Source organism: Anser anser (assembly GCF_964211835.1).
Source record: "Anser anser genome assembly, chromosome: 2".
In the NCBI taxonomy this organism is placed as follows: Eukaryota; Metazoa; Chordata; class Aves; order Anseriformes; family Anatidae; genus Anser; species Anser anser.
The window spans coordinates 18,634,966-18,649,802 of record NC_139721.1 but is presented as its reverse complement, the minus strand read 5'-3'; positions in this window follow the sequence as shown (position 1 = coordinate 18,649,802).

Sequence of the window (14,837 nt, the reverse complement as noted above, 5' to 3'; positions counted from 1 at the left end):
AAAAAAAAGATATCTTGCCACTATGTAAAATGATATTATACACACACTTTGAAGACAATGAGCATTACCTGACCCTTTGTTCTTGAAAAGGAGGAGGTAAGACCAAAAGAAGCCTAGAGTAGAGCTGAAAGAAGGATATAAGGCACAAGGAAAAAATAAATGAAGTAATATATTCCTACAAGAAAAAGGCAGTTGGAGTGGGATCGTAAAAGCTGATCAAATTGTGAACAGAAGCCAAATGAAAAAGGAAGAGTTGGTCATTGCCTGTCCTGAGAAGAGAAGCAGAGAAGATCAAATGAAGCTAGCAGAAGGTTCAAAACAAACAGGAGGACATACTGCCTCTCATAATGGTCTGATCTAGTATGATTCATCTTATATTATAACATAAGTCAACATGAAACATCTAGACCTTTATTTCAAGTTTTAAAGCATCTTTATAGGAAATATTTTCCAATAAGGCAAAACTGCCATAAGTCAAAGTAGCTCCACTGTATATAAATAACGGGAGAAATTTGTAGAGACGTGGAGGGAAAAAAGGCAAGAAATAAACAGTAAAAATGTCTATGTAGGCTATTTGTTTATCTTAATTCTTGGAGGAAAGGATGCAGGGAAGAAGGGAAGATGATGTAACCAAATGATTGCATTAAAAATTATTAAAAAGCAAACAAATAAACAACAAAAAACAGATTTCATTTATTGCAATCCATTGGTTTGCACAATTATTTCCATGAAAATACAAAGCTACAAAGCTACTAGCATCCTTGCAGCCACAAGGGCTGGATACCTTTCTTCTGCTCACATAGCATGAGTGAATTCCCTTGTTACAGGAACAGTTGCAAATTGTTCATTCAATTTCTTCTGAACCCTTCTTATACTTTTTTTTTTAAATATAGTTCAATTTAAAATGATATACTTTGACTCTCTTTTCTAGAAAAGACAACAGAATGCAATTTAGCCCACAGTATTTGAGTAAATTTCAGATTTTCCACAAGATGTTTTCTCCCTGGAGGAAATTAGAGTGCAGAACCTGTGTGTAAAACTCTTTTGTTTTCCACAGTGAACTGAAAAAGCTATTACTTCAATTCTCACACATCAAGCTGACTTGTCATATGGAAAAATATCTACACTAGCTTAAACCCACATGTTGTTCCTTGCTCTCATTTGAAGATCTTTTGTCATTCACATTTTTCTTTGAAGGATATTTTTTTTATCTGAGGTTTATTGATGCACAAAGAACAATTCTGATATCACTGTGCTTTTAGCCAGAAAAATCTTTATTCTGTTTTGGGAAAATAACAAACTGTCAGCACAAGCTCTACTTAAAGGTGTCTTGATACTGATGAGGATCAATGTGTTTAATCAATAGCTGGTGACAGCCAAATACCTTTATGTTCAGAGATAGAAATGACAGCTTCTAGCGGAGCCAGGAGAAAGTATTTCCCTTTGTTAAGGGGTGGTGCATGATATACCTTTATTAAAAAAAATCATTATTTATGTCCAATTAAAAATCTAGGGGTTCCTCTGCTTGTTTTAATTTCAACACATAACTAGATCGCTGACAGTGAGACCTAAACCAGAACCTTCTGGGCTTTATGGAGATCCACTGATGCTAAGCATCAAATAGAGCAGGGACCATGATTTTGGGAAACAGCAGGAGCTAATGCTGAAATTGGTAAGCTGAGCAGATGAGGCAGTAAGCAGAAATCTGTGGGGTCAGTCTCCTTTGGGCTATTCTATAAGTACAAACTGAAGAGAAGGCACAGAGGGAAATACAAGTGTCTGTGAGGAGAAAAGTGAAAAGTCACAACAGCTACCAATTACATTTTCACAGGTTTCTTAGTTTTCTGGGAAGGCTGTGCTTCTCTTGTAAAAATAAATACATAAATAAAATAAAAAATAGGTGTTTTAGAAGGGCATTTCTTCCAGCTATGACTCATTCTGCACAGTAATATTTTCATTGACTTGAGGCCAATAAAAAGTTTCCGCTTTCCTTTCCTATAATTGCATGGCTCTCAAATTTGACTGAAGGGCTTTCTTTTCAGAACTTTTTTCTATAATACCTTGAAACTGTTTTGTTGTTTGGGATTTTTTTGCCTTGACATAGGAACTGTTGTCTGTTCAACAGCTCTGTCTCCTTCCTCTCCTGATCTTTTGGACTAAAATCTTGAGTGCAAATCCATGGGAGATGTTTGCTATAGATTCTTTACTTAGTCTCGGTCCTAATTTTTCTCTTTTCCTTATTTGTTTTTAGTAAATCTCAGGTGCCTGATTTTCCTGGGTAACAGATAATGATGCAGTGGGACAAGAGAAAATCTTTAAATGATGTTCCAGAGACTTCTCCGGAACTACTTTCATTTTCTTCTAACACCTCTTTTCTGTATCCAAGCAAAGCAGTATGCTAATCCTCTTTTTGTTGGATGATAAGCAGCATGAAATATACTTTGTTGAGGCTTTTTTTTTTTTTTCTATAGCAGGTGAAATTCCTCTGAAATAACTTGATTGCTTCTGTCTGAAATTACCCTTCTCAGATCATTTATTGTGTAAAGTTAATGTTACGTGTACTGTAACTGGCTTGCCAAAATAAGGTTTTAGTCCCCTTCCTGTAATGTACTTGTTCTTATCAGCAACATGAAGCTGTAGATCACACAAGGACCTTAGACATGACACAGTAGAGTACCCCTTTGGTGCAGTCATGACCAGTGGAGAGAGCTTCACACCACTTCATCCCTTTCAGCAGACAGACAATTCTGAGCTAGGATTTGTGGAAGCACTCCTGGGCCAGGACTGATGGTCTGGTCAGGCCCCTTGTCTCTTCTGCTGGACAAATTGGTCTTGGGAAATTTACTGTGCTTTTAGGACAAGAACTCTTGGAAAATTAGTTGCTAAAAGAGACCCATGCACACACTTCTCATTACAGCCTTCTCAGTGTTGGCCTGCTTGTTCACTGTAAGCTCATTAAATTTTGGAGCAACCCCAGGCCGGATCTAGCTAAATAAAGCAGGTAGATGTGATAACAAAAACAAAACAAAACAAAAAACCTAAAACCTTTGCTACCCTGTCTTACAAACTCCAAACAAAGGTAAAGTTTCACAGAAATTCAGTTGTGTAAACGTTGCTGGTTCTACTCCAGCTTTAGACGTCTTTTCAAAGGGCTATGTCATGACAGCATTATGGCCAGTTGCACATCTACATATATTTGCATCTTTATTTTAAAAACTTTAATCCTGGACTTTTGAATCCTTTTGGTAGCTCCCATGGATTTTATTTGCTGTTTGGCTGGTATTCAAACAATCAGAGAATCATTTAGATTGGAAAAGACCTCTAAGATCATCTGGCCCAACCTTTAACCTAGCACTACCAAATCCATCATTAAACCATGTCACTAAATAGATTACTATTGTGTAAAAAATCGTGTGACAGCTTCCCCAAACACAGCAAAATTTTTATTAAACTATAAGAAGGAATGCTATATCTTCTAACATAATGAAATCTTGATGTTGAGAAAGATTGTTGTTTCTTTTGTTTGAGGACTCAGAAAACTGTCTGACACTTCCCATGAGAGACAGCACCTTTTCCAAATTTACTTATACATTTAAGCAAGGAGAACTTCAGACCTCTGCAGAGGCAAACAGGATGTTCCAGATCAGGGCCACTGTTAGCAGGGACAGGAGAAATCTTACGAAGAGCTGCTGCACTTTTATTTTGGAAAGAGGAGAGCTGCAAGGCTCCAAACAATTTTACCTTCGTTCACACTCATTCAGGTCTCAGTCTTGCTTTGTAGGTTCACTCAAAGCCCCACAGATATTGTGGATCTGCCTCTATTGAAGCTGCCTTGTGAAGCAGGATTGAAGCTGCAAGAACCTGCTGTCTTCATGCCCATCCCAGTTGCAGAGGATGCATATGAAAGATGTCTGGATGTATATTGGCAGGTTAAAGGTACTTAGAAACTCCACACAGCCTCTCTGAGCCTTTGCTATATGTATTTCACTGTTTAACATAATTTCAGCGGTGATAAAATGATCTGACTGTTAATGCTGTGTTGTCAAGGAGATTATTTGGCCTTTCTCAGAGGGAGTTCACTGTGTGGAAAGCAAAGAGATCAGGATAACAATTCATTTTAGAAAAGTGCCTATGCATAATCATTTATACTGTACAGAAAGCAGCATACATTAATTTCCTGTTTCTACTTTATTGAAAATCAGTAATCCTAGCCAATGTATTTTCCAGTGCTCAAACTCGGTGGGGTTTGAACCCCTAGAGAAGATCTCTGAAAAATTGTTTTGCGTTATTTACAGCTGTGAGGGAACAAAAGATGGGGAAGCAAATTGTAACTGTGCATTACTGCGGTGGCAACAGCAGAGATCAATTTGAGAAAATGATGTCTGCAGTCCAGCTAGAAAGAAAGAAATTCTCATGGCTATGAATAATGGGATTGGAAGTGTTTCTTGTGTCTCAGTCAGTTAGGGTCTGGCCCAATGTCTGCTGGAATCAGTGGGGAAAACTCCCTTTTACTTCTCATTTTGAATCCAGTCTGTGTACTGTGTAGGAACAAGATCACGAAGTAAAAATAAATAAATAAATAAATAAATAAAAGCCATAAAGGAATGTCCTTAAAATCTGTAAAACCAACATGGCGTGTATCTGTAAAACCAACAGGACTCAGCTTACTGCTGAGTCATTGGTAACCTCGGCCCAGCTTCTGCAGAGGGACATAGCCTTGGGAGTGACCCAAGTTGAAGATTTAGTGCTCAGCTGTACCATTTAAGAAAACTCCAGACCAGAGGCACTGCTCAGAGTGGCTCCTGAGCATTTTCCAGCACTTTCTTGAGTGCAAAAATTTGCTTGAACCAAGAGTTTGGGCTTGGCAATGGTGCCACTGCAGGAACTGTTCATTTCTCCACTGAGCTCTTGGAAAGCAATGGAATGGGAAGCATTGCCCAGGATGAAGAAAAACAGCACAGGCTGTGCAACTGCTATGCACACACGGGAGGCTCTCACAGAACCTACTTGCTCCACAGAAATATCACCTTTCCCTCCATTAATAGCTTGGGGAATGGATTTTTCTGTTCAAAAGTTGCTCAAAGATTTTTTTTTCTCTTCAAAGACTGTATCCACCTTTTTCTCTTAATTATTTTGTCCTCTTTGCCACTTGCATTTTGCAAAAGGTATGAGGTCCTGATCCTGATCTGGTGCTTCTATAGAAGGAGACAATTCATCACATAGAGCCTCTGGGTCTCCACTACAACTCTGGGTTCAATGACTCTATAAATCAATTTCCTTGGGGCTTCAGCTCTGTTAGAGACACTAACCTGGAAATGACCCTGGCTGTGAGTTAAAGGATGAAAAATACCCTTCTTTTCTAGATAAAGTGGTGAAAGTGTTTCAGTGGGAATGATGTCCTCAGACTCCAAGAGGTAAAAGTGACATTCAGATTCCTCTCTCTATCTCTCAAAAAAAAAAAAAAAAAAGTTTTTATTTCTGGGACGGCTGATGCAGTAGCCATATTTTCATGTAATTAACTATTCTTCATCTGAGCTATTGCCTCATATAGGTGTGCCTATTAAATGCTTTCCCTGTTCTAATTAAGAGGTGTCCACCTTTCAGACATAAGTGACAAAATCTTGCTAGGACCCATATGTAACAAAACACAAGTACTTCTCATATGTAATTCAAGAGATCACTTAAATCATATCATTAATACAGATGACAGGGCTATAAACGGCCATCTAGTCAGACATTATATTAGCCACCTCTTTCATGTGTGTGCTGTTGAATACTGAATAAAAGTGCCTAAACTGTGACCAAACTACACTCAGATGCCTCTTTGATCTTGATTCTTATTATTGTTGTAAAAGTTTACATTTCTGGATAGCACTTGAGTTCTTACATGTGATTGTAAAAAATACAGTTGAGCATTAATTTCAAGCCTGGACATAAAGTTTTTCTTTTATTTTTCTTTGTATGGAAGTCAATTGAAGTTTTATAAAACCTGAAATTTGCATGCTCTATAACAACAAAAGTTGCCCTGCCGAGAAAAAACACTATACAGGAAAAACATTTAAAAATATGTGCCAGGATAGCTGCCTTAACGCACTCTGCCCTACCTACCAATGATCTAACAGTTTCTAGTTTCACTGACTTTTTATATTGACATCAGGTCATACTTTCAGGCGATGACGGAAAGTGCACATTCTAGGTTTTAACATCATCTTAATAGATAACAGTGCTTTTGAAGAGAAATTAAATAAACTTGTAACTAATGCAAGGAGTTTCTGTATGGCACTGGACTAAATAAAAATAATAATAGTAATAATAATTAAAAAAAAAAAGGCATACTGCCCAGTGTAATAGTAACAATATGAGAAATGTTCCTTTATTGTTATGGTAACATGGAGAGGTTGTTTCAAAATCAAATATCTTTGTGGTAAGTGACAAAATACACAATTAATAATATTCTTTTCTTTCCCAGAATTTAACAGTTAAAGGAAAAGAAACAAAAATAAAACAAAACAAAAAAAACCCACAAACTTCCTTGAGGTTCCCGAGGCTCAGTCACAGTTCTGTCGAGAGGGCCTGGTGTATATCGCAGACAGACAAACACCTTGGCCTGGTATCCATCACAGATCTTTCCAGGCTTTAAGCATCTTCATCGCCGTATGACAATTCTGGATAAATCCTAGCATAACATTTAGCCTTATTACCTTGCTTATATCCAATCCAAAGTTTTATGTTTAGGTGTACCCATTAAAGCATATCTGTCACTTCCAGAGCAGAGTTCCACATTCCTCATTAATAGTTTTGTCCTGTGCCCAGAAAATAATCAGGCATTCTCAATGCGAGAGTCCTGAAATGGATTTTCTTTTGGTCTGTTTACATCATTTGCTTTTTCTTTGGTAGCTTAACAGCTACATACCAGAATTAATGTTCCTCTTTGCTTTTGCTTACTTTTGGTCTATGACCAAAGCTTTCACGTAAACTGGAACATTGACTGAAATAATTTCAGATCATTGGTGTCATTTTGGAGATAATTCAAAAAAAGCTTTGGTGATCCTGAAACCAGTTTTTTTCCATTTTCAGCATATGCTGCTCCATTAGCTGGACCTCTGTACTCTCAGAGGCTAAGTGCAGCTGTGTGCTCCACAGTTGTAGAGATCTGCTCATATGAAACAAGACGAAGCATCATGACCATACTGTTAAAAATTATCTTTTACCACCTGTTGTCCTACTTGTTGTCAAGTGTTTTTTTTTTTCTATCTTCTTACCTTTTTTAGTCTCAGCAAGCCATTATATTGGTACTTCTCAACCGATGCATGGTGATGACCCTTCATTCAGAGGAAAGCTCTTAAAACACTACTTAACATTTACTGTAAAAGTAAAAACAAAAATGTACCAGTGATGAAAGTGGCAACCCATTTAATTTATTTCAGTGCTGCTTCAAGGCACTGACAGATTATGTGAATCTGAGAAGCAAGAGCAGGGAGAGGAGAAGCAAGGTCTATGCCTTGCCTCAGGTCACCTAGAGGCCCAGGATACTCCCCTGGTCTTGCTGGGAGTTTGCCACCTTTCAGCAGAGACACAGTGAGCAAAGGTTCCCATACCTGCCCTGCTGTCACTGGGGGACACCTGGGCCCCCTCCCAGCTCTGAAATGCAAGAGGTCTGGGAGATGTGAGCTCCATAGGGAAGACTAACCTGGGAATATCAGCTCTCTCAGCCACTGTTTTGGCATGGCTACCCATTGTTTGCTTTGGATGATGCATAATGAAATGTGAAAATGACTTTGAGATACACGTTGCTCTTCCCACAGAAATTATGAACTGCCTTATCCAAGATGTAAACAGATGTTTCAAACAGGCAAACAAAGCTTAGCGAGGTCACAGCCTCTAAATAAGATGCAGACATTCATTTTGAAAGAAACACATTCCCCTGGCATGACATAAAACTAAAATAATTAGCAGCCATATTAGAGATCTCTAGCCTGTGGATTTCATCCAGCAGCCTCAGTTTTCACTGTTTTCACTCTTTTGTTACTTTGTCAAGTACAACATCACAAAGTAGGACGTAATGGGTGCTTATCAACGCAAAGTGCTGTGGTTGCCTGTCCTCTTCTTATCTTCTCAACTGCATAATGAAACTCAGAAATAACACACAACTCAAAAGGCATTTCTCCATTTACTCAGTGCACATAAAATTTAGCATCCTACAAAAGATCATGACCGAGTGTGTTGTCAGAGCTGGGAAGCACAGCAAGAAACACACACATACAGCTTGCTGCATTGGGAACACTCCCTGAGAACAGCTGCCATCTTCAGACAGTAGTTTCCATCCAAAGACTATATACCCAGGGTTCAACTTGCAGCATGAATCACCCTACCTCTGGCTAGCCAGTAAAGCAGAAATATTTTTTTAAAATTAGGTTTTTATTTTAAAGTGTTGGTTTCCTAGGATATTTTTCATTTGATAGTCCCCGGTGCTGATTTTTTTCAGCTAAAAATCCTTTGTAAAGGACTGTAATTGCTCCAGGATAATATGAAGAGTGAATGGATGCAAAATGTTGCCATTTGATCTAGCTGAATATATGTTATATTTTACTTCTATACACAGATTGCACATCCTTTCCTAATAATAAAGCATCAAATGAAAATTATTCCCAAATGACACCCAGCATATGCTCACACAGACACAAAGAACTACTACATATTGTGAATGCCCATCCTTCCTTTCTAAATTCATCATGTTTCCAGACATTTTCTGGTACATATATCACAGTCAAATAGCTTATTTGTATTGAAACTGTTCATAAAGGACTTGTTGCTAGGGTGACTGTACCTTTTTTCTGATATGTTTGTGAGCACTGAGCTTTTCTGCCTCTTCGATTCTTCATAAACAGCTTAAAAATGAGGACTTACCTCCCCAGCATAAAAAGACATCTGCAAGGCACTAAATTAAAGAATCACAACCCTTAGTATCTTTTGTCTGACTTGTTATTTCTTGATTGCAATATGCATCAAAGTACTCATACTGTTGAAGACACTGGAAACAGCCTCATTTTTAAAATTAATTCTAAATATATGGGGCTTCTGGATGATATTGCCTTTACACTCCTCATACACTTTCCATTGCTGCGTTCCATGTATTTCGGTGTTGTTCTCTCTGCACGGTTGCATGACCCTTCCCCTAACCACCATTTTAACAAAAAGTATGTACACAATGTCTTCTTAGACACATGTGCTGTGCTAGGCCTTGTGGAACTTTTCTGAGACTTCCTACCAGCTTTATGAACAAATTCTGTTAAAAAATATATAGTAAAGTAAAGGACTATATATCTTTCCATAACAGCCCTAGCCAGCGGTCTGAAATGCAAAGTAAGACTATCGAGGACAAAGAGCTTCTATGGCCACAAGCAATCATAGAAACTATCAAGCTGATTGAAAAACGAACCATGTAGCAACTGAAAAATAAAATGCTTTTCAGCACACTGTTCTGTTTCTTTTCCTGCACAAGTGCTTTTGCTCTAGTGATATCTGCAAGCCACAGCTCCTGGAAGAGACCTACCTCTTCAGATCTAAATGTGCTTACAAACAGTAGACAATGAGTTAGATTTACAGTGCAAGGAAGTAGATTCCCCCAAGCCACATGACTTCTATGTCTACACAGTAGGAGTTGCCACTTTGATAATTTTGGGTATATCATCCTGCTTCATCTGCCAGCTTGGCTACATGGCCAGAGAAAGGGAAATATTAACTTCAGAACAACTGCCACCACAATTGACTCCTACCGCCTGTCTACCTTGCTGAGTGTATGTGTGACCCAAAAGAGCAGCTCTGTGACCATTGCTCGATCTTTTTCAGTCCAAACACCATGTCAAAGACATAGACATGTTGGATGTCTCTAGATGAATCAATGTGAGGTGACATTTAGGCCTACAGTTTCCCCTGTCTTCTAAGCACGTATTTAACAATGTGGTAAGAGTGCAACTAGTAGAGCCAAGGTGGGATTTAGTCTACAAGGGAGCTGGAGCAGAGGAACATATTCTTCACGCTTAGCTTGATGACTTAGCTTAGCAGTCTTTTGGCATGACAAGCCTACAAGCATCCTCCCAGAGGAATGTCAGATCTTCAGGCTGATACACTGTAAAAATAAGTCCTATTTCTTGGGTAACCAACCACACAGTACAGTTTTCACCCCACAAAAGCTGCCAAAAGACAAGCAAGAAATCACTGAATGGTACATATACTGGTATTAATGAATTCACCAAGCCACCTTCATAGACACCAGGAAAGCTTAATAAGGATTAAAAACAATGAAAAGTCACAAGTCCCAGTAGAGAAAACTCTTGTGGAAACCATATTTAAAGGACAGAATTAACGTAAGTTGTACAATACTTGGAAATATTTTCCCCTGAAACCACTGTGTAGTTTATAGGCAAATTCCTATCCTAGCTTTGCTTTCATGTGTTTTACTAAACTGAAATCCACTGTAGGTTTCCAAAGTAACAATGCATTAGGGAAATATATATATATATATATATGTATATATATATATATATAACATGTTCTCAGAGAGGTGTTACTATATAAGTGCAGTCACAATCAATAAGACAAAACAAAAGTTTACTTTGGGGCTTTTTTATTTTTATTTTATTGCCTCCTTTGTAACTCCTTTTGGATGTGTGCAGCCAGGATGAGAAAAGAAAACTAGCACACAAATTTATGTGCAGAAATATCAGATTTAAGGGAAGGAATTGTGGAATTCCAGTGGAGGATGTTCAGGATCTGAGCCCTGATGCTCAAAGCTGTGCAGATCATTGGTGTAGGAAGCAGTAAATTGCATCTGGGAGGCTGTGAGCAGAGCAAGTACAAAGTGTACCCATACAAGTTTATGGTAGTGTACACAAATATGCCAGTCTGAATGCCCATGTGACTACAGCTCATATAAACACTTTGTACATTACTCTCCAACAGGATTAATTGTAGTAGATATTTTTTTTCTTTTCTCATTAAGTGCTAGGCCGCACTCTCTAAAAAGAAAATAAATACTGACTCTTGGCATTGCAGGTAGTTTCTGATGTCTTATGGCAGAGATAAGAAAGGATGGACAAAAACACAAAGCAAGAGTTGTCTGTTTTTTGTGTTTGTTTTTTTCCTCCTCTTCTTCAGAGCAAAACTTACCAGTGAGAATAAGTGTTTCTCTCCCTACATCTAAGATTAACAATGCTTTGATTTATCTGACTTGCTTGAAATTTTAACATTTTCTTCCATAATATTTGTTCAGGGTTCTGGGCTGAGCAGCCCTCTGGAAGACCTGCTGCATGTTCCTCCTTGCACTACATCTCTGCCAGCATAGCATAAACAAGTAACATAAGTCATATCACATTCACCTTCAAGCAAAGAACCCTTGTACCCACCCTTTTCATTGCAGAGAAGCCCAGCCAGCTGTTGGCTCCTTGGGCTGTTCTTTGTGCCTTTGATGCACACCCATTCATGCTTTTATACACACACACAACTTTTAAAATATCTGAACAACCTTGAATGTGTAGCTCACAGCTCTCAGCACTGCCTTATTTCAGTGGTGGCTGTGGCCACAAGAAAGAGGATGCTAAAACCATGTGAATGTACAAAGAGCATCAGATTTATTTATTTTTTAAGATTCATTGAAAGAGTGTGTCCATTAACATCTGGCTTTCATTTCACACAGAAAACACCTGGCCAAGTCTTCAAGAGGCAGATTTTTGGGACAGTTTCTCAAAAGACATGAGGGCAGATTTGTCCAAGTGCTGTCCTTCGTGCCTCCTGTTTGCCAGGATTGCCAAATTTATTAACTCAGTGAAATGAGATTGGCAGAGAATTTGGTCCCAAAAGCCCAACCTTGACTTACGGTGTACCATAAAATTACATATTTCAGAAGTGTTGCTGAAGCCTAGGGACTGACTATGAAAGTTTATACAGCATGGAAAATGTCAGCCATGACCAAGACAAGAAGCGACTCTTAAAAGAAAATGAAAACAAAAATTCCATCTGAAGAACAAATAGAAGAGTGCAAATAATCATCCTCTTTCCCTCTTGTCAAGAGGGGCGAAGCTGAGGTAAGGCTAGTGTTTGGTGAGAGTCACACCTGGCTTGGCCCCCTAAGCAGTGCTGAAGAAAGGCAACATCAGTAATGTTTTTAAGAAAACACAGGAAGGCATTCTTCCTTTGTGGTCTGCTTTTTTTAAGTATCTGTCCCTAGAATGAGGAAGGTGAGGAAGCTCTCCACACAGCTATTAGCCCATCCAATACATCCTGTGTTTTGTTTCAGACAAGCACCAAGCCTGTGTGGGTGTCTGCTCGCTTGTTTTCTGTTTCATTAGCTATTGGTGGGAAGAAAAAAAATGTTGTATCCAGCTTGCTTGCTGCTCACCTCTGAACCTGAAGCCTGCCGTGTAGTTTTGTTGCGACTAAAAAGTCCAACTTCAGCCAGCACCACAGGCTCCCTATCGATTTTGGTGGAGCAGGATCCAGGCCTTCCCCCTCTGCCCCCCCGCAGGCTGCATGCTGAGCACTGATAGCCAGGCTGGAGGTGGGTCTCCAGCGTGGGCAGCCCTCCAGGGCTTCCTCCACGACCACCCATGGTGGGGCCGGGCCAGGCTGTGCTGCAGATGTACGTGCGCAGGGCGAGCTGGGTGCCAGGGCCTCCCAGCACCTGAGGTGGCGCCCTGCTGGTGTTGCTCTGCGCAGCAAACTGCTGACCAGACTCTCCCTCTTTTCTTTGGTTCACCCACTCCCTGGCCTCCACCTTGCAGTGCTGCTCTCGAGACCCAAGCCCAAACACCATCAGACATAATATTTCCCTTCCATCTGCTTGTCCTCTGCACCCTGTCCCTTCATGCTTCCTTGGCAGTGATTTATCATCTCCTTCTGCTTCAGAGCTTTCAGCAGCAGGCAATGAGGGTCTCCCTGAATAGCCCCGCTATGTCTTAATGCCATGCTGTGCCCAGCACTCCCTGGGGCTGCTGCTGCCACCCATAACCATAAAAGTGCTCCTCCAGCTATTTTGGAATGCTGCTCCTCACCCAAGTCTACAAGTCTGTAATTAACATTTCTTTCAGACCATAGCAGCCATTGCCTCTGACACAAGTCCTCTCCCACTGTTTCTTGATTCCCGTCTCCTCATTTTATTCTACTCTTATTTCTCTCCCTGTCTTCAGGAGCACTGCTAACCCTCTTGGACTCTACATGTGAAGTAAGAAGTGACAGTACAAAAGCATTCTTTCTGTATAACATCACGAGTTTTGGAGCTGGTCCTGCTGGTCACTCTTCCTCAGTAAAGCCATTTATTCTCCCATGTTACTGGCAAATAACAGAAACTGCTGTGTGTATCCTCCCCTAGCCTAGTTCTTCATGCAGGGATGAAGCACAGTCAGAGAGGCAGTCTGCGGCTCTGTTACAGCTCCGTTGGTGTTTACTGAGAGTTGATTTTAGCCTGTGGTGCTAACATAAATTTTTCTGGTAACAGCTCATTACTGACACACCACAACCAAGTCTGGCAGTTCACCTTGAAGATAAAACCAAAAGATTAGAAGACAAATGGTGAGCAGCATCAGCATATTCTGAAATCTACATACACTATAAAATGAGTGGAACTGCTGCTACTGACTTCAGGGCTGCTCATTCATTTCAGCGACTGAGCTCTGGATCATAAAGCCCTACTTCACTTTATGTCCAACTTTTAAAGTGTTTTATTGCTTTTCATTTATCTTCTCTGCTGACAAGCTAAGAGGAAACCACATCTGAGCCACCACCATCCCACTGTGCTACTGATCACTTTTTTAAGTAAAGGTGGAGTGCTATTATCAGCTAAGCCTCTGCAGGGGGTGATACCATGCAGAAGTCAACTCAGCAGGTATTTTTTGCCTGCTGTTTCACTGTCTTTAGTATTGCAGTGATATGGGCAACAACCCCAAGTGCTTGTTACAGCTTTGACTGTGTCGCATTGTTGGGGGGGAACATGACAGACATCTTCCTTCTCCCCTCCATCCCACCACGCTGTGAGCAGCTGTAACAGAGAAGGCAGGTCTTCGAATTGACATCCACAGCTGTGAACTCATCTTTGTCAGTGTAGCCTGTGATCCTCACTGCTCACTGTGGCTGTGAAAAATGCCCACAAAGTTTAACAGGCCCTTACAGCTAAGGGCTAGGTGGAAAACTACAGGGAAGGCTGTTTGTTGTGCCATACACAGTTGTACATGGGCTTATGGAAAAAGAAGGATGAGAGGGGGAAGCAGAAGGAGGGAGCTGTGCATAACAGATTATCTTTCTAACCATGCTATCCACTGTAAAAGTGTGTTTTTACAATCTTATAAAATAATGCTTCAACTCTTAATTAAAATCCCTTTTTCCATAATAATGCATGCAAATATGTCTACTAATACATCTGGAAAATGTGTTCTCACATATCTCCTAATAGGGATATTTCCTTCAGTTAAAGGATACTAATATAGCTGTAGTGTTATATGGTTCATTAAAGCCATTTACAGATGTTAGCTATCCCCTCACCACTCATTCACAATACAATTATAATAGAAATGAATGAACCTCAAAAGGAGCAAACTTACCATGTTTTGAACCTCTGTGGTCTAAGCAATAAAAAGAATAAAAGGAAAACAAATCAAATCTCCTAGAAGGAAACATTTGTTCAGCTTTATCTCATGGGATTACAGCTTGAGCAGATTTGTTTGATTCAGACCTATTCATTTATCTCTAATTAATAACATAAATGGTTCATTCCTCTCTTTGTTAGCACAGTGGTTTTTAAATTAGCTGTTTCACATGCATAAGTCACCGCATTGTCCTTAAGACTG